This window comes from Notechis scutatus, chromosome 11 (genome assembly GCF_049901735.1).
Source record: "Notechis scutatus isolate UNSWTSFEM ecotype Mainland chromosome 11, rNotScu1.2, whole genome shotgun sequence".
Taxonomy (NCBI): Eukaryota; Metazoa; Chordata; class Lepidosauria; order Squamata; family Elapidae; genus Notechis; species Notechis scutatus.
In genome coordinates this window covers 11,780,727-11,801,305 of record NC_142019.1, presented here as the reverse complement: position 1 = coordinate 11,801,305, position 20,579 = coordinate 11,780,727, and the positions used below count along the sequence as shown (strand labels likewise).

The 20,579-nt window shown below is 43.3% G+C and overlaps 1 protein-coding gene across 11 annotated transcripts in view; it reads left to right on the top strand.

Annotated features, from left to right (window-relative positions):
* The window catches only part of AKAP13 (A-kinase anchoring protein 13), a 299,586-nt gene that overhangs the window by 168,975 nt on the left and 110,032 nt on the right, over window positions 1-20,579 (top strand). The gene's annotated exons all lie outside the window — the stretch shown is intronic.

Here is a 20,579-nt window from a genome sequence, read left to right as displayed (position 1 = left end):
CCTTTCAGTAGCGTGATGGCTGAAAGGTAGTTGGTGCTGGTTAATTCATGGTTTGTGGGAAGAAGGACTGTCTTTTTATCGAGGATGGGTATCATCACTGCTTGAGAAAATTTTCTGGTGTATGTTAGATGGAAGACCCTCTCGCTCTTTCTTGGCAACTTCGAGAACTGAATTAAACATCAATGAATGAGCGAATGACTGTTCCAACCTGCTCTGTGAATGAATCTTTAAATTGGATGAATGAATGAATAAACCTTTACCATTTTGGGAAAGTTATCCCACATCGGCTTGAAAGATTTTAAGCATCTTGAACAGAATTCCTAAGCATCCGTGCTAATTGTTGTTGTTGTTATTATTATGGTTTTATCGCACAGTCAACCAGATGTTCAGACTGAGTTTGGCATTTTTGTCTATCAAGTCCTTTCCAAGGACCTGGGATAGGCAGATGTGGATGTTGGATGGTGTTACAGATATCGTCGCAGGATGGAAGCTGTTCTGAGCGCAGCCGGCTTTTGCAATTGACTGCTGGAGAATTTGTCAATGCCGATGATGTTTAAGTGGTGTTCCAGTTGTTTTGGGATGGCACCCAAGGGGCCCATTACTATTGGTACTATCCTTGCTTGCCTTTGCCACAGTCATTCTATTTATGTAAAATTATTACATTTATTTGCTGTCCGTCTTGCAGTTTGAAGTGCCTCTGAGTGGCTTGACTGGGTCTGGTGCAGCACGATTGACATGAGTCCATTTTGGACATTTTGAAGGATAACAGTTCGTACAGTTGCTGATTTGGAAGGTGGTGGTGTGATAGTATTGTTTTAGGCATCTGAAATGAGAAGGATGGAATCAGTTGGATGCTGAAAGGGAGAAGTCTTCACTGCAGGCTGAGAGGTTGGCAGGAAATGCACTGCTCAGGCATGTTTCTGATGGATAGAAAAGTTGGTCTTCTATTTTAACTGGCTGTTCTCAGTGACAGTTTTGTGTCTTCTGCTATTGGTACCATGCTTCCCTTGGAAGAAGCCAACTGTTCTGGGTGGTCAATACCTGTGTGGAGATTGTAGCGTGAAATATATAGAGCATAGTCAGTAGTGAGGCACACTGGAAACTTACATTTAATTTTTCACACGATGAGGTACTTAGGGCTTGTGACTTGTTTTAACACTGTCTTTTATTGACAAATTGATGTGCATTATTTTATTGCAAGAGTCTTCAGAGAAGTAGCTGAAGGGATCGGTACCCTCCTGCCATTGTAAAGCTTCTTGCTGTTTAAAGTGTCCTTGATACTTTGCCATTAGTGGCAGTTGGTTGTGTTTTGTGACTAATTATAAGTAGACTTTGAAATACCAAACCAAAGGGCAGAACGGAATTTTTTAAAAATAAATACTTACAGTAGAGCTCCCAGTTGGTCTTCTACTCTGGACTTTTTAGCTTCAGCAGCAGGTGGGCTTTGATCTTCTTTACATTGATGTTGGGTGAGAAGTTTTCCCTACCCACCCACTCTTCTTGAAGCATCAGTCACATTAAGAACTCTGTTCGGTTCTCGAGAATGAAGAAGTTTGTGTCTAAATGACCCTGACTTGCTCTTCTTTTGGCTCATTGCATCACAATAAGATGTGAGAGCAATCTGAGAAAACCTAACTCCTTTGAAAGCAAGGCTTGGCAAACTTTTTCTAGATCAGCCATAAGTTGAATATGTTGCTTAGATTTTCAGTTGGGGAGGTAATTGACCTAGCTTTTGGGGGGAGGGATGGCCTAGGGAGGCACTGATCATAATTAAAGTGCAAGGTTTAAAGAACTGAGATTTTGCAATAACATGGAGAAGCAGAGCAAGCTTTTCCCCTCCTAGATCTGATTAGGTCATCTAGTCCTACCCCTCACCCAAGCAAGATACCCTACATCATTTCTGACAGATGGCAGTCCAGTCTCTTCTTGAAAGTCTCCAGTGATGAAGCTCCCACAACTATTGAAGGCAAGCTGTTCCATTGGTTGATTGTTCTCAATATCAGAATATTTCTCATTTCCAGGTTGAATCTCTCCTTGATCAATTTCCATCCATTATTCCTTGTCCGGCCTTCCGATCCTATGGAGAATAGCTTGACCACCACCTCCTCTCTGTGGCAGCGCCTCAAATATTTGATGACTGCTAAACTGTCTCCCCTGGTCCTTCTCTTCACTAGACTAGCCATGCCCAGTTCCTGCAATTGTTCATCGGATGTTTTAGCCTCCAGTCCCCTAATCATCTTGATTGCTCTTCTCTGTCCTCTTTCTAGAGTCTCAACATCTTTTTTATAGTGTGGTGACCAAAACTAGATGCAGTATTCTTGGTGTGGTTTTACTTATAGAATGATATTCGTACCTCACTTGATCTTGATTGAATCCCTCTGTTAATGCAATTTAGGATTGCATTGGCTTTTTTGGCTGCCACCACACATTGTTGGCTCATATTTAATTGGTTGTTCACTAAGACTCCAAGATCCCTCTCACAGTTACTGCTATTAATCCTGGTTTCACCGAGTCTATATGGGTACTTTTGTTTTTTCTTGCCCAAGTGTAAGACTTTACTTTTCTCTACATTGAATTTCATTTTGTTAGATATGGCCCAGTGTTCAAGTCTGTCAAGCTCCATCTGGATCTTGAGCCTATCTTCTTGGGTGTTAGCTATTCCTGCCACCTTAGTGTCATCCACACATTTGGTAAGTTCCCCTTCTATTTCCTCATCTAAGTCATTTATGAAGATATTGAAAGTACTGGGCCTAAGACAGAACCTTGTGGTACCCCACTGCTTCCTTCCTTCCAGGTAGATATATTTATTTTTATTTATTTATTTGATTTGCCAATTGTTTACAAGATAATAAGTATAAGTGTATACATAGTTGTGAATACATGAAATGGGTACATATAAGAAAAATAAAAGAATAAGAGAAACAATAGGACAGGGACGGTAGGCACATTGGTGCGCTTATGCACGCCCCCACAGACCTCTTAGGAAAGGGGTGAGGTCAATAGTAGACATATAGTACCATTAAGGTCTACTCGCTGAGTACGGTTTGTCAGCCAGTTACAAATCCATCTAATGATGATGCTATCTACCCCACGTTTTTCTAGCTTACCAAGAAGTAGGTTTATTCTGTAATTTGGGTTTTTCTTAGAGGATGCATATTATTGCTTGGCTCTTAGCTGAAAAGTCCATGTTGCTTTAAAAAATTAACTGTTTATGAGTCAAATGTGAAGCTTTCCTCTCTATGCTAGATTTCAGGTCCCACAATCCTGGGCCTGCTCTTGCTTTTGTCCCTGGCTAATAATGCTCTCAAAATGTAGTGTCTGCACAAAGAAACACTTTTTTTGCGTTTCTCTCTACAGGTTGTGGTTATTAGTCACGTCCAATCTTTCATGTATTTTTAACGAAGATAATTTTTAGAAAAACCAACCACAGTAATCGCATCTTGTGGCAATGGTTTCCATAAATTGGATTACGTGTTGTGTGTCAGAAAATTACTTAAGGGTGGGGAGGAGGGGAAGTTTGCATAAAGGACAAGAGGCCGCCCATCAGATTTGCTGCTGGCTGTAGAAGCAGCTGTTGGGTCTACTCTTTGGTTTTGCTTTATGACTAATATGCAAATATAGTGCTATTGAACATTTATGAAGCTGCAGTATAGCAGGTTTTTTTTTAAAAAAATCAACTTGATACCCTCTGTTTGGATTGGGTTATTGATTCCTAATCAACATCATCATCCTTTTCTCCTATCAGCATTGCTTATTATTCCTAACCAAACAATGGAAGCCTCAATCTTCAGGAAGGCTGAAGGAACGTTTCAAAAATGGTGCACAGAAATTCCGGCTTCTCTTGAAAGTTAATTAGGCAATTGAATGACAGTTTGCTTTCTTAGTCTTAAATGTAAGGCTTTAGTTGCTAGTGTATGAGCAACAGACTTCAGGTTTTTTTTTGCAAATGGTATTTATTCTTTTATGTAAATCACGATTCACAACTAGGTGGGCAAGGAGTAAAGAGAGGAGAGGACATCACTGGTTTAATTTAATGGTAGAGTGCACATTTGATCCTCCAACTTTTTGTTCCTGGGACATTCTGGTAGTCTTCCCACATCATGCAAAACCATAGCATGGTTTGTTTGATTTTGATTCATCATATTGTATGAACACAGCCAATCACAGTTGATACATGTTTTCGGAAGCCGTAGTTAACCATACTGTCTGACTTAAATTCTATTAATAATAAACCAGACTATTTCCCCGGTTCTTGGAGGGGCGGGGGAGATTGTAACAGCAAAACAGACAGCTTTCTATATAACCTTTCAAATGCTTTTCATGTCTTACCTTGTTGGAGTATAATGACAATCCTAGGAGATGGATATTCTGAAATCTTTTCCCCTACTGCAGAAGTGGTGTGATTTTTGCTACTCACTAAATTCCAGCCTGCCTTGGGTGTCAAACTGAGGATTTGATCAATCTCCAAGCCATTGCATTCATGTAGATTAGATAGGTTCCTTCCTTAGGTTGTGATTGATTCTTAAGAGACTTAAGAATGAGACTTAATGGAACATTGTAATATTTTACCATTACCTTCTTTCGGGATGTGTTTCTGTGTGTCAGATCTAGTCTACAACTAGGGAGTTTCCCACCAAAGAACTTCTTAGCTTTGGAGGATACTTCCATTATCCACTAGATGCTATCATCTGCTGTGAAGGGGGGGCCCCGGATAACTGCCACCCGGCAAGGCGTAATAATACCGATCCGCCAGCAGCTCAAAAGGTTAATACGTTGGTTGTCTTAACTAACCTGTTGATAATCAAATGCATATTATTCTTCAAACATCTCCCTTTTTATTAGAAAATTAAAGAATTAAAAGGCGTTGTAGGTTCACTCAGCATGCCTCTTGATCTGTTATAGGTATTTGGGTGACTAATCTTTGAGTGTTCGCTTTGAACAGAGAGACCAGCTGCCTGTCAGAAAGTTCCAAAGGAATAAACTTTGATCTGTGGTTTTATGTTAGGTCTTAGTAATTGCTTTCTTTTCACAAAAAAGAAAGTAAGGATTTTCATTGGATAGCTGGTTTGTTTGCCTGCAAGACAAAAAAGAGGAGACAGCTACCCTGGCACATCAAGTGGTCTAGCTAGAATGAATCAAAATGGAGACACTTCTTGAGGTTTGGTGCGTGAGAGATACTGGTGGAAATGACTGTGCGGGCCAGTCTTTTTTTCCCCTTCTCCTTCAAATATTCCTTTTAAACTGATCTTTTCTGGTATGGCATCAGAAATGTCAAGGCAAATGGAAAGTTTGCTGCAGGACCAGTGACCACAATTTCCTGTTGCTCAGTGTTGGAAGAGAGAGAAGTTTAATAACCAACAAGCAGATTACACTCCATTAACCACACTGAAAAACTGCAGAAATGTACTTGAGATATTTGAGATAACCCTCAAATAAATATGACTTGATACATATACATACACATAGTGTTAAATAGATAGTAGATATAGATAGATATAGAAATATATATATACATATACATAGTGTTAAATAGGAGTGGTGTGGTGGCCTAGAGGTGGATCTCTCACCTCACAATCAGGAGGCTGTGAGTTCGATCCTAGGTAGAGGCAGATATTTCTCTCTCTGGGCACAATGAGAATATATCTGTTGGACAAAACTCTGCATTGGCGTCAGGAAAGGCATCCGGCCATTAAACACTCTGCTTTCTCCATTGAGCTGCTCCAAGCATCCAGAGAGTGGGGATGTGCTTAGTCTCTGCTCGGATAGGCTGGGCTTAATTGTTAGGACGCTCTTACTCCTCCCTGACTCCTTCCTAGCATCCCTCAGTTTTTAGCTCAGCCTTTGGTTCAATAGGCAGCTTTCCTTGGCCGGAGCAGGAACAACTTTGAGGTTTGGATAGTTTTCAAAAACTCCATTTTGCTAGAATCCCTAAATTGCTCTCAGTGGTGAGATCCGACTGCAATTAGAGATAGGGAGCAGTTGGAACGATCACGGATCGCCATCGGCGTTCTGCCCGCACCGTGCCCGCATCATGCCTGCATCGCGCCCATAAGGGCTGAGGCTTTGAACCCTCCCATTACATTTCAGCATCGCACTTCTTCAAAGGATGTGATTTCTCTTCCTTCGCACAAACGATCCTCGGTGCCAAAAGCTAGTCCCCTTGCCATTGCATTTCGAATGTACCGTGCTGTTTTTAAAAAGCGTGTCTTTTCTTCTCATACCTTCATCCTACCCACGGAGAACGCAGGGGTGGGGGCGTTGGAGCCCTGATTCTCCCCTTCCTGCTGCTCAAACGCGAGATAGCCACTGGTAAAATTGGTTGGGCGGCGAAGGTACTGCTGTGTTTGGTGCCCAAAATACGTCTGCGTCATTTTGAACAGGGGACTGTCTGCCATTATAGCGTACATTCTCAAGGGCCATTATCACGTTGCATCATGTGGTCTCTGCTGGGTTTTCCAGCCTACTGTTGAGAGGCTTCAACCTCCTCCAAGCTCTAGCCACAGTTCCAGGGGAAAGAAAAATTCTACTCCCTTTAGCTCCGGTTTGGGAGATTAAATCATTTGTACTTGTTGGTTGCCCTCACAGTTTGCATAATATATATATAAGGAGAAACACAGCAGCAACAGCCAGCACCAAGGCCTGAGGCCTGTGCAGATAGCTGTTGAGGGCCTATTAATTGCAAGTGAATTGCCCTATCACTGAGCGTTCTCAAATTTGGCATAGTGGATATTTATCAGAATATTGAGGCATTGAATTTTTTATTCAATACATCATATATAAATAAAACTTTATATATTTATATATTTATATTAATTCATTGGTAATTGACAACAACAAAACAACAACAACAACAACAACAATAATAATAATAGTAATAGTAGTAGTAGTAGTAGTAGTATAAATGCCTCAAACTTTAGATATTTCATATCAAAAAGAGGGGAGTAAGTATTGATAGGGTTCCCTGTCCCTGACGTGGTACAGGACCCCGGATGCGCCAACCATCCATATATATATACATATACATATACATGTACATATACATGTACATGTACATATACATATACATATACATATATTTTCTTAAGTTTTTGTGGGTATTTATATGTATGGTATTCAGCTTTGTTTGGGTATTTTCCCATGTCATTATAGTTGTGCTTTTAAAGTTGTAGCAACGTTTCGGCAGAATCTCATCTGCCGAACAAAGCCGAATACCATACATACCATCTATATATTCGTAGATTTTCACGGGTACAGGTATGCAGGTCTTGGCGTGTTCGGGTCTTTTCCCATGTAAGCTTGAGAGCATCTTGGCAATGTTTTGACGAGGTCCTACTCACCATCTTCTGGCTGGTGCTTTCAGCTTCGTGATTGTGCACAAGCTTACACGGAATCGACTTATTTTCGCGGGTATTTATATGTATGGTATTCAGTTTTGTTTGGGTATTTTCCCACATCATTATAGTTGTGCTTTTAAAGTTGTAGCAACGTTTCGGCAGAATCTCATCTGCCATCATCAGGCTTCTGTATAAACAAACACTATACAGATGAACACTATACAGAAGCTTGATGATGGCAGATGAGATTCTGCCGAAACGTTGCTACAACGTTAAAAGCACGACTATAATGACATGGGAAAATACCCAAACAAAGCTGAATACCATACATACACCCACAAACACAAACTATGGTTAAGATACATCGATGACACATTTGTTATTTGGCCCCATGGAAAAGAAAACCTAAACAATTTCCTAACACACCCCAAAATCAAATTCACCATGGAAACGGGAAAAAAACAACAACTACCATTCCTAGATGTACTAATCTACAAAAAAACAGATGGCACACTAGGACACACCATATACCAGAAGAAAACACACACCAACCGCTACCTCAACGCCCAATCCCACCACCACCCAGCACAGATAAACTCCGTGGCCAAAACACTAATTGCTAGAACCAAACGCCTGGCAGACAAGACACACATAAAGACTGAACTGTGCATCCTGACTAAAATACTGACAGCTAACGGCTTCCACAAAAGCAAAACCACTGGCCTGATCCACAAAAACACACTGAGGCATAATGGAGACCTAGAAGATGAACAGACCTATGGAACAGCTGTCCTGCCCTACATAAGAGGTACTACAGACAAAATCAGTAAGATACTACACAGGCATCACATCAAAACTGCCTTCAAAACAGACAGAAAAATAGCAGCCATCCTAAGAAACCCCAAAGATAAAATTGACTTGGAAAACCAAGGCATATATGAAGTTCCCTGTGCATCATGCCCTGCCACATACATTGGACAGAACAATAGAAGAATAATACCCACCTCGATGAACACAAAAATGCAGTAAAAAAGCTGGAACACACTTCCTCACTAGTCCAACACATGAAAGCCACAGGTCATAGCATCGACTTCAATGGCACCAAAACCCTCGCCACTATAGAAAACCCCAGCCACAGAATTATCAGAGAAGCCATAGAGATTGAAAAAAGACCTCAAAGCATGAATAGAAGAGATGACTCCACCAGACTGTCAATTATTTGGAAGCCTGCACTCACAAACAAAAAAATCTCCACACCACAAACCAGGCAAATACCTGGGCACAAACAGACCCCCCTCCCCGATACCTCCAGCTCAAACACACCCCAACCAGGCACCCAGATGAAACCTAGCTTCCTAATAAATGATAGCCGTCCGTTTACTCGGAGCCAAGCTGCACTAAAAGCCTCCAATACAGGAACACAATGTTGCCCGCCAATCAAGACAAAAAAAGCTACAAAACAGACAGAAGATATTAGAAATACCAATCAAGCAGAACACAGCAAACTCCAAGACCAATAAACACAGACCAAGACTCCCAACCAATCAGGATGAAGAAAAAACCATTCTGGCACAGCAGTAGGCTAGCACCAAATTTAAAACAGAAACAGCTGTGAAAGTATGACTCACAGACGAACACAATACAGAAGCCTGATGATGGCAGATGAGATTCTGCTGAAATGTTGCTACAACTTTAAAAGCACAACTATAATGACGTGGGAAAATACCCGAACAAAGCTGAATACCATACACACACACACACACACACACACACTGCTCAAAAAAATAAAGGGAACACAAAAATAAGACATCCTAGATCTGAATGAATGAAATATTCTTATTAAATACTTGTTCATTACATAGTTGAATATGCTGACAACAAAATCACACAAAAATTATCAATGGAAATCAAATTTAGCAACCCATGGAGGTCTGGATTTGGAGTTACACTCAAAATTAAAGTGGAAAAAAACACTACAGGCTGATCCAACTTTGATATAATGTCCTTAAAACAAATCAAAATGAGGCTCAGTAGTATGTGTGGCCTCCACGTGCCTGTATGACCTCCCTACAACACCTGGGCATGCTCCTGATGAGGTGGCGGATGGTCTCCTGAGGGATCTTCTCCCACACCTGGACTAAAGCATCCCCCAACTCCTGGGCAGTCTGTGGTGCAACGTGGCATTGGTGGATGGAGCGAGACATGATGTCCCAGATGTGCTCAATTGGATTCAGGTCTGGGGAACAGGCAGGCCAGTCCATAGCATCAATGCCTTCATCTTGCAGGAACTGCTGACACACTCCAGCCACATGAGGTCTAGCATTGTCATGCATTAGGTGGAACCCAGGGCCAACTGCACCAGCATATGGTCTCACAAGGGGTCTGAGGATTTCATCTTGGTACCTAATGGCAGTCAGGCTACCTCTGGCGAGCACATGGAGGGCTGTGCGGCCCCCTAAAGAAATGCCACCCCACACCATTACTGACCCACTGCCAAACCGGTCATGCTGGAGGATGTTGCAGGCAGCAGAACGTTCTCCACGGCATCTCCAGACCTTGTCATGTCTGTCACATGTGCTCAGTGTGAAACTGCTTTCATCTGTGAAGAGCACAGGGTGCCAGTGGCGAATTTGCCAATCTTGGTGTTCTCTGGCAAATGCCAAACGTCCTGCACGGTGTTGGGCTGTAAGCACAATCCCCACCTGTGGACATCGGGCCCTCATACCACCCTCATGGAGTCTGTTTCTGACCGTTTGAACAGCCACATGCACATTTGTGGCCCGCTGGAGGTCATTTTGCAGGGCTCTCGCAGTGCTCCTCCTGTCCCTCCTTGCACAAAGGCGGAGGTAGGGTTATTGCCCTCCTATGGCCTCCTCCACGTCTCTCGATGTACTGGCCTGTCTCCTGGTAGCGCCTCCATGCTCTGGACACTATGCTGACAGACACAGCAAAACTTCTTGCCACAGCTCTCATTGATGTGCCATCCTGGATGAGCTGCGCTACCTGAGCCACTTGTGTGGGTTGTAGACTCCATTTCATGCTACCACTAGAGTGAAAGCACCGCCAGCTTTCAAAAGTGACCAAACCATCAGCCAGAAAGCATAGGAACTGAGAAGTGGTCTGTGGTCACCACCTGCAGAACCACTCCTTTATTGGGGATGTCTTGCTAACTGCCTATGCTTTCCACCTGTTGTCTATTCCATTTGCACAACATCATGTGAAATTGATACACACACACACATATTCATATACATATACATACATATTTATATTGATACAGTTACCTCCTAGGTCTGAGGTAATTTAAAGAATTGCAATGGCAAGTAGAGGTGGAGCTAAGGCACAGACCCAAGACAAATCTAAAAGAGATAAGGGTCCTTCAAAGGCTGTAGAGAAGGATGCCAACCGACGCCAAAAGGCATTGGAAAAGTAAATTGAAAGGTGTGCAAGGGAGGCTGAGAGGAATTCCCAGCCCCATACTCCAACTCCACAGCCTTAGATTCAGTGCACCCCTATACCCTTAGACTTGTCCATGCCATCTCGGTCACCTGGCACCGTAACATCAGGTTTACAGATTTCGAAACGAGCCCCTGAGGTAACCTTCATGCCAACAGCGGCCGGCCTCGCCAGGAGGAGTTCCTTCCAGATGAGGTTTCAGAAACAATGAAGGCATGGATGGAGTTAGCGATCCACAGCGGAATTGCAGTGGGGGTGCAACAAACTATGATGGCCAGACAAATTCCAGCGTCAGAATGTGACTCACAGTCTGTAAGATCTCCATGCAGAACTGATCTGCATTACCCTCAGGTACCTTCCCAAGAGGAGTTTTCTATGATTTCCCACATGCCTTCACACAATTTACAGGAAGAGGACCAATGTACAACAAGAGGACCTAATGGAGCAAGCAGAAGCTGTTTCAGTGCATGATAGTGAGGTCCTATTGGAGGCAGACCCTCTGGAAAGAGGAATGTCAGATGACGAGGGCATCAAGCCTGACCAACCTACTTTTACGGGGTTGTTCCGTTCCCAACTTTTCAAATCGCTTCAACACAGCTCGCCTTGAAAAATCTTCCTCCATCCAACAACCAGACTCCCAAGAGGAATCAGATGATTTGATTTTCTCACAACCCATTAACAAAGTGGATGATATCCCAGTCCTTCAAATGTTTTCAGATTTGGTCCAGAAGCAATGGGCTTCGGCAGCAGCATACCCGGCCCCCACTAGTTTTGACAAAAAGTTTTTCAATTTGGCTTCAGATTTTTCAAATTCCCTCAATACTCCTGAGGTAGATGAACCAGTGGTGGCATTAGCATCCTCCTTTGCGATTCCCACCGAAGCGGAGAAGGCCCTTAAACCAGAGGAGAAGAAAGTGGAGATAGCTCTCCGAAAGGCCCATCAGTCTGATGCGTGGGCCATAAGAGCGGCAACAGCTGCATCCTTTTTTACTAGATCTTCCCTCAGATGGCTCCATCATCTGAGGGACTCTATACCAAATTCTAACATCAGGGCACATCAAGACATTGCCAAACTGATTGCAGCCGCAGAGTTTTCGGTGGACGCTACATTTCATGCAGCTAAATTCTCAGCTCGAGCCATGGCGTCGCAGGTCACAGCTCGCCAATTGCTATGGCTCAAGCATTGGCAAGCCAATACCAAACATAAATGGAAACTTGCCTCTTCCCCAATTTTGGGGTACAAATTGTTTGGCGCTGCTCTGGATCCGCTTCTGATTGAGACCAGAAGTAAAAAGAAGATTCTTCCCTCCCCTTTTCGTTGCTCAGACAACAGAAATCATCAGCCCTTTCGGAGAGGCTCCTTTTCTCCTACTATCAGGGACATTTCTCCCCTAGATTTCAGAGAGTATTGGGATTTAAGAGTAGCCAGCACTCTGATAGAGCGGACTTTTCGGACAGAAATCATAGGGGGGGGGGGGGGACAGGGAAAAAGACCATTTGGGGGGCAGGAAACGGAGGTTTCCGACGTCCAAAGTAGATCCAGAGATTATGCCGCCATTGGAGGTCTATTAAGGCTCTTTGCAGACTGTTGGGATACTTCTACTTCGGATTCCTGGGTTCAAGACACCATTAGATTTGGCCTGGCTCTAGAATTCCACTCCACACCCCCGAACTTTTTTATGACATGCCCTCTCTCCAAGAACCCTGTTAAAAGGAATCTGATGGAGACAGCAATCAGTCACTTACTGGAAATAAGGGCTATCCAACCAGTAGCCTGAGATCAGCAAGGGCAATACTAGAGTACACCCTCCATTGCCGGTGGCCCCAGGGCCTTCCCTCCTCTTCCGCTGATACCCAAGGTGATCCAAAAGCTGCTGGACAAGAAAGCGGAACTGATCTTGGTGGCACCATACTGGCCCAGGAGGCCGTGGTTCACAGATCTCAGGGGTCTGTCCATAGAAGAACCGTGGAAAATTCCACCGCACAAAATTCTGCTTACCCAGGGACCGATCCAACACCCGGACCCTCAATGGCTACACCTAGCCATTTGGAGGTTTAGCGGAGACATCTAAGAAAGGAGAATCTCTTGACCAGGGTGATCAATACCATTCAAGCAGCTCGGCACCCTTCTATGATCCGTATACATAATGCCACATGGACTATCTTTTATAAATGGTGCACCAAATCCAAGGTGGATCCATTTTCGCCGTCAGTGGCACAAGTTTGGGAGTTTTTTCAAGATGGTCTCGACAGGGGTCTCTCTCCAAACACTTTAAGATGACAGGTGGTGGCTATTGCCTCGGTGGTGACCTGGGAAGGTCTAATATCCATCTCCCACCACCCACGGATAAAGAGTTTTCTTCGGGGCACCACAAATTTATGTCCACCAGTGGTACATTGTTACCCGAACTGGGACCTTAACAAGGTACTCACAGCACTCACAAAGGGTCCATTTGAACCACTGAAAACTACTAGTCTCCATTTTCTCACATACAAGGTAGTTTTCCTCATAGCTATAACATCAGCACGATGTATCTTGGAAATAGCGACTCTATCGGCCCGAAAGGACCTTTGTATATTCCATACTGACAGAGTGGTTCTTCGACCAGACCCCACATTCATACCAAAAGTCAATTCTACCTTCCACAGGGCACAAGAACTTGTGCTCCCAAATTTTTGCCCCAGACCTTCTCAGGGCCTAGAGAATCAATGGCACCGACTTGTCCGCAGAGCTCTCCGTACGTACTTACATCGAATGGCTCCTTTCAGGAAGACTGAAGCCCTTTTTGTATCTTTTCAGCCAACCACTCAGGGGCATAAGGTCTCACCTTCAACTATAGGCAGGTGGCTGAAAGCCACGATAGCCAAGGCATACGAGATTCAATCATTACCTGTGCCTAGGGGCATCATGACTCATTCAACAAGGAGCACGGCAACTTCAGCGGCCTGGGCCACGTAAGCTCCTATAGCAGAAATATGTAAAGCAGCAACATGGCTCTCTCCATCGCCTTTCATTCGCCATTACAAAATTGATGTATTTACTTCTGCTGAGGCCTCCTTTGGTAGGAGGGTGTTACAACGGTCCACTTGGACAGTGGGGGGACTCCAACCCAGACGGAGACACTCCCATAGGACAAGCCAAGCTTTGGTATGGTATATCCCACTCTCTGGATGCTCAGAGCAGCTCAATGGAGAAGGGGTGTTCTCAGTGAGCTGCGACAAGCATGCAGCCCCATCCAATATCTGTCTGGTGGGATCCTGTTCCGGCCAACGAAATCTGGAAATTCGTAAAACAAGCAAACAAACATAACAAAGAAGACGGCAGGGGTTGCATCACGTCGTCTTTGCCAAAACTAGAGTACGCTAGGGAGGAGTCAGGGAGGAGTCAGGGAGGAGTAAGGGAGGAGTAAGGGCGTCCTAACAATTAAGCCCAGCCTATCCGAGCAGAGACTAAGCACCTCCCCACTCTCTGGATGCTCATCTCAGCTCACTGAGAACGGGCGTATCAGGTAAGTACCAACACCCCTTTTCACCCCGCAAAGGATTACGGGGTCATTAAAAGAAGATGATAGTGTTAAATATAGACATGGAGATACATAGCATGTGTTAAATTTGATCATTCCCTCGTGAGATGAATAAGAAGCAGTGGAGGAGACAGAAACTTTCAGTTAAAATCTGACTTGATTACTTTAATTCAAGGTTTAGATCTTGTTGTGAGTTTGGGGTTGAAACAGTCTTGATGTCTCCAATTTGCCACTGAAGAACAGATCTAGATTTGCAGAACCTCCTACCACTGATCATGATTTCTTTTGATCCTGCATCTTTAACCTAGAATTGGGAGGTGCAGTGTTTTAGACAGGCTAGTAATTTGGAGACTCTCTGAAAATGGCTCAGGAGCACCAATTAGATAATATCAGTGCTAGCACTGATCGCTAGCGCTGATGATGTAACCTAGTTGGGTAATGAAATGTCTGCAAACAAATAAACAAGCTCAGAGAGCACAAAGGATTTCACAAAGAAATAAACATACACACCCACTCACACACACTCATCCATGCCTCTGTGTTTATATGTTCTTATCAGTTCTGCTGGGAAACAAAATATACTTCACCCTTTCCTATTTGCAGTGTTTGGCATGATGGATGTGTGAGATCTGATATGCCTGTAAAAATACATATCCCGTCCTAAAGAAAAAGAACACTGTACAGGAAAGAGGGCAGCTATCATTTTGGGATAGTCCAGGATGCAAAGGTTTTGTGATGACCCGTAGTCTCTCAAAATAAAACCCAAAACATACATTAAAAACCCAAAACATACATTAAAGTCCAGTAATGCCTTCAACTTAACTTCACTGTGAATGAAAACCATAGTTAGCAAAGAAAGGGGACACATGGGTGGAAGCATGTTGAGCATTGTTATAAGCGAATTCTGCCCCCGGCTTTTAACTCCTGCACTGCTGGACCTGGGAAATCAGACAGGGCTAAAGGGAAAAGTTGTGGATGAAAACCATAGTTAGCAAAGAAAGGGGGCACACGGGTGGAAGCATGCTGAACATTGTTATAAGCGAATTCTGCTACCGGCAGCTCTTCCACCCAATTGTCTTAAGTATTGCTGAAACAGCAGAGGCACTGCTCCAAAATAGCATTCAATCTCTCTGTCCCCCCATCAGTTTTGGGGTGATGAGCAGACAACAGACATGCCTGAACCTGCAGTTTCGCGAGTAGGGTCTTCCAGAAGCGTGCCGTAAATTGTACCCCCCGATCTGATACCATCCGGTCTGGTAACCCATGCAACCGGAAAACATGGGAGATAAACAATTGAGCCGTTATCTTGGCTGATGAAAGACCTGCACATGGGAAAAAGTGGGCCATTTTAGTCAACATATCCACTACCACCAAAATGGTTGTGGTACCATTCAATGGTGGTAACTCAACGATGAAATCCAATGAAACTGCCCCCCACAGTTGTTCTGCCATGGGCATTGGCTTCAAGAGACCGGGGCGCACCAGGAACATACTTGGCTTGGCGACAGATCCCACAGGATGTCCCATATCCCAACACATCATGTTTAAGTCTCGGCCACCAAAATGTCCTAGAGATGAGGTGCAGTGTTTTGAACACCCCAAAGTGTCCTGCTGCCGGACTATCATGACATTGACGTAAAATAAGGCATCGAAGAGGACCTGCAGGCACGTAAATGCGATCATGGAACCGCAACAGGTCCCCAATATACGCCCAAGGAGTTTCTTGTCTCCCATTCTCATCCAATTCTTGATGTCGAGCTGCCACAAATGGGTCCTGCCGCTGCGCCTCCTGAATCCTCACTCGAAGGTCCACAGGTTCCTTGGTAGCTGCAAACCACTCCAACGGAATCACAAAATGGCCTCGAAGGCATAAACCATCATGACGACGTCTATCCTTTTCTACTTGAGTCAGGTGAGGGCGGCCAGCCCCCAATTGCATGGATTCCTCCAAAGGCACTTCCACCAAGGGTGCCGTCTTGCTGGAAACAGATACGGTCTCTGTCCGTCATTGCACCCGTCGCTGCTGAAGTCTAGCATCGATATGAAGACACAGATGCATGAGCTCCTGAAGGGTGCGACTCATTCAGGAGTTCCAACGGCAAACCCTCCTGGAACTGGTCTAATAGTGCTGCCTCATTCCATTGTACATCCTGAGCAACCACCCCAAAACTACCAATATAATCCATGAGTGAGCCATGCCCCTGCTTCAACTCTTTCAAACGTCTGTTTGCTGTTTGGCTTCAAACAGGGTCCTCAAACATGGCCTGAAACTGATGGCAAAACTCGGCGTAATTGTCCAACACCTGGTTGGGCTGGGTCAACAGAGGCATCGCCCAACGTGCTGCAGAGCCTGACAACAAACTAATCAAAAACCCCACCTTGTCCTGGTCAGTGGGAAAGTCCTCAGGCCGAAGGCTCATGTAAAGCTGGCACTGCCCAAAAAATGCTGGAAATTGGGCCAGTGAACCATCAAATTTATCTGGCACTGCCAGTGGGCATTTTCGGCGTGGCTGGGCAGCTTGCATTTGTGCCACCTGTGCAGTCAAAAGAGCCACTTGCTGGCTTAACTGGGCAATCTCTGCTGTGAGATGATCCATGGTCACCTCACAAAAAGCAAAAATAAGTTGAAGGGGTGATGACCCGTAGTCTCTCAAAATAAAACCCAAAACATACATTAAACTCCGGTAATGCCTTCCACTTAACTTCACTGTTTTATTAGGCACAGTTTAAAGTCACAAAAGTAAATAATGAGGCAAAAGGAAACCAAAACAAACCGCATTGACGAGAGTTCCAAAGCAAGCCAAGATAATTAATCATACATTCCAGGAAGATAAGGGAGGAGAGTCCATGGGAAGAACGCCAACAAAGATAAACCTCTTTCAAAGGAAACACTAAACTTTGACTCCAGCAATTCTGACTACACAGTTACAAACTTATATACATAGCTCCCAGCTGCAAGCCACAAGGAGAATCATGGTAATCTCCTCCTGAGTAGACCTCGCTTTTCCCTGATCCTCTCCTCTCTGCGTGCCCTAGGATGGATAGGGGATGGGCCTGGGTCCTCTTCTGATTGCTCAGCCAGCCTCTGCTCTTCCCCAGCCTCCTCCACCACCTCTGGAGCCACACTCCCACTCCCTGTTGGCTGTTCCTCCTCTTCCTCAGAGTCAGTCTCCACCAGGGGCATGACAGGTTTATAGCATCTTTGAATGAACAAATCTGGCCATTTCAGATTTGTTTGTTGAGCAAGGAAAATATTTTCTCTTGCCTTCTTTCTTCTTGGCACTGCTCTGGACCAGGACAGGCACTAATGACAACTACAATAGTGATGATTTGGGATGAAGGAGTTAAATTTAATTTTTTTCAAAGAGGAAAGCAAAAGTCAATTTAGGGATGTGAAAAAGTTGCTTCTTCCTTAACTCACTTTCCCATATTGACCGCATCTATTCTTTTATTTTTTTTGCCTTCCATTGGTGGCCCTTGATGCCTTCTGCATGGCACAGTTGATACTTTCAGCCAGCAAAGAAAGGGCAACATAAGCTGCAGGGGAAAATGACCATTAGAGATGAAAAGGACCCTCCGAACAATGAAAAGCATTGTTTTTCTCTCTCTCCAAGGAATGGCCTCTAATAGAGCTAAGAAGGGGCTGTTTTGCAAGGAAGAGATATGGATTAACCCAAGATGCATCGGTAATGCTCAGAAACTCAACACTTAAACTCCGTCTAAGCTGAGGGAAAGGGGTGCTTTTGGAAAACCTGCCTTCCTGTGGTTTATTTCCCTTCTTCTGGAAATGGATCCACAAGGTACACATCTACTACTAGGAGGTGCATTTTAAGCAACCCCAACTGCAATTCTTAGCCTCAAAAAAATCCAAAATGATGGAGTATCTGGTCTTGGGATTAGGTTTAAATGGATCATAGGGCAGGAGGATGTACCAGAAGCTCTAAGGAAGGGATGATGTCATAAGCGCAGAAAAGCATCTCAGTCCTCAGGACATAATACCGGAAAGATGACATTATGGTAACTAGAATAGCTTGACAAAGTTTCAGGCATTGTTTAATTAATCTTCCTCAGATCTACAATCATCTTTTCTCTGATAGGAGGATTCTTCATACAATAGAGGAGGCTATTCTGGAAGAAATGGGAGCATTAGGGCAGCTGATATTTGTAATTCTTTATATAGAGGTTTTCAAAAATAGACTGAGTAACCATTTGACTGGGACTGTAGTGTTTCCTGCTTGAGGTTGAATTAGAAGACTTCCAAGTTCCTTTCCAACTCTGCTGTTCTGTTATTCTATTCTGTTACTCTATATTCTAGGAAGACATTGTGTTTTTTTTTCAAACCATTGTGCATTTTTCAATGTAGTGCAACTGTTATTAGCACATATTTTTTCTCCCATATTAGTTGGCTTCCTTATGAAACATTTAAAGGTTCTTTGAGATGTAGAGTAGGTTAACCTAGGCCAGTTCAATCCCAGTGATTATGGGTTTTCAGACTATTTTAGTTTATATTTTGCTATTTGGATGGCAAAATCTGTTGTTCTGGCTCTTTGTGTTTTATTTTGAATGAAGTAGACTGTAATTATATTCTGCATACTATCCCGATATAACAAGAATGCATTGAGAGGTAAATCAGGCGTATTCAGTAGATCATTGATGTTTTGGAGATACTCAGACAAGATTATTGCAGTGTGATTTTGGGTGTGTCTGTGTGTCTTTGATGGACATTTGGTTCTGCCAATGGTTCTGTCTCTCTCCGGGGTGTTGGCTATGCACAAGAAGGAGGTTTTGTCATCCTGACTGCTTAATTCTGTATATAGTGATTGGATGTAGGAGATGTCCAGGCTTGAGCCCGAGAGAGAGGGTCCAAAGGTATTATCAGTCTCGAGTTCCTTTGCACCCACAATAGATCTGAGTGTAGCCCATCTTGAATTGTGTTGACTCTTTTAAAAAAAAAATTAAACCTTTATTGAGATTTGAAACATTAAAATACAAGTAAAATTTAAAAATAGCTTTGTACAATTCTCCATCTTCTTTGACAGTACTAAAAGAATCTTAGTTATATTGATACATTTCCGTACATTTCTAATTAATTGTATACATATACATATTTATATCTTATTCTAATCTATACATTTCATATTCCTACTATCTATCCATTGGTACCAATTATCTCAAATTGAGTAATATTCCAAGTCTTCCTTATTATTTAATTCTATAATGAATTTGTCCATTTCTGCACAATCAAAAATTTTTTGGATTATTAAACTATCTGTCAGTATAGTGGCCATTTTCCAAGATTGAACAAGTGCAATTCGTGTTGCTGTAGTGATGTGTAAAATCAAATATTTTATCTTTTTAGGATACTTTCCCTTAATAATCCCCAATAGAAACAGTTCCGGCTTCAATTATATTCGGCAGTGTGTGATTTCATTTAACCATTTTTGTATTTTGATCCAGTATTTTTTAATTTCTGAATTGTGTTGACTCTTATCTAGGGATTCAACTGGTATAACAACTGGTTCGGTGAGCACGCATGCAGTGCTTGCAACTCACCTTCTGCTGCAACCCCTGTGTGTAAAACAGCTGATACACAGCAATTCGCTGTGTCGCGCAAAGCAGTTGAGCTGAAAAACCCAGAAATAAACCACAGACTAGAGCCGGGGCTGGCGGGTAGGCCCAACAGCTGATTGTCAAAGCGAATCAGTTTGCTGCCAGCTGATCTTCGGAGCTACTGATTTGCTTGAACCGGGGAGAACCGGTAGAATCCCTACCCCTGCTCTTAACTGCCAGCAATTTGTTTTGACTGTTAGTAGTTCAGATTCTTGTAGAGAGCTTTAAGCTTGGGTTAAATCTATCTATATATATATATTCATTGGAACTGCCTGGACTCCTTCCTGATTTCTTGCGCTTGACATTAGACCTAACAATGCTACTTCCGGGGTTAAATAATAAATCAAATTGACTCCATTCTGAAAGTGATAAGTATAGAACTAAGCATCTGTTGAGCAGGAAATGTAGCCACTGTATCAAATAATAGGTCAACCTTGTGTTTTGATACTACTGCTGCTAGATGCAAAACCTGTTTGGAAAAACCGAAGCATGCTTGAAAATTCCTTAAGTCCTGTTGCCTGCCACTGAATCTGTTTCATTGTAAGAGGTACGAAGTTCTTGTTCTGCTCCGCTTCAAAGTGGCAGTTAGCTTTCTCCTTAAATGCAGGAAGGGAAGTGTGGGATTGATCTCAAAGAACAAATGCTGACTTATCAA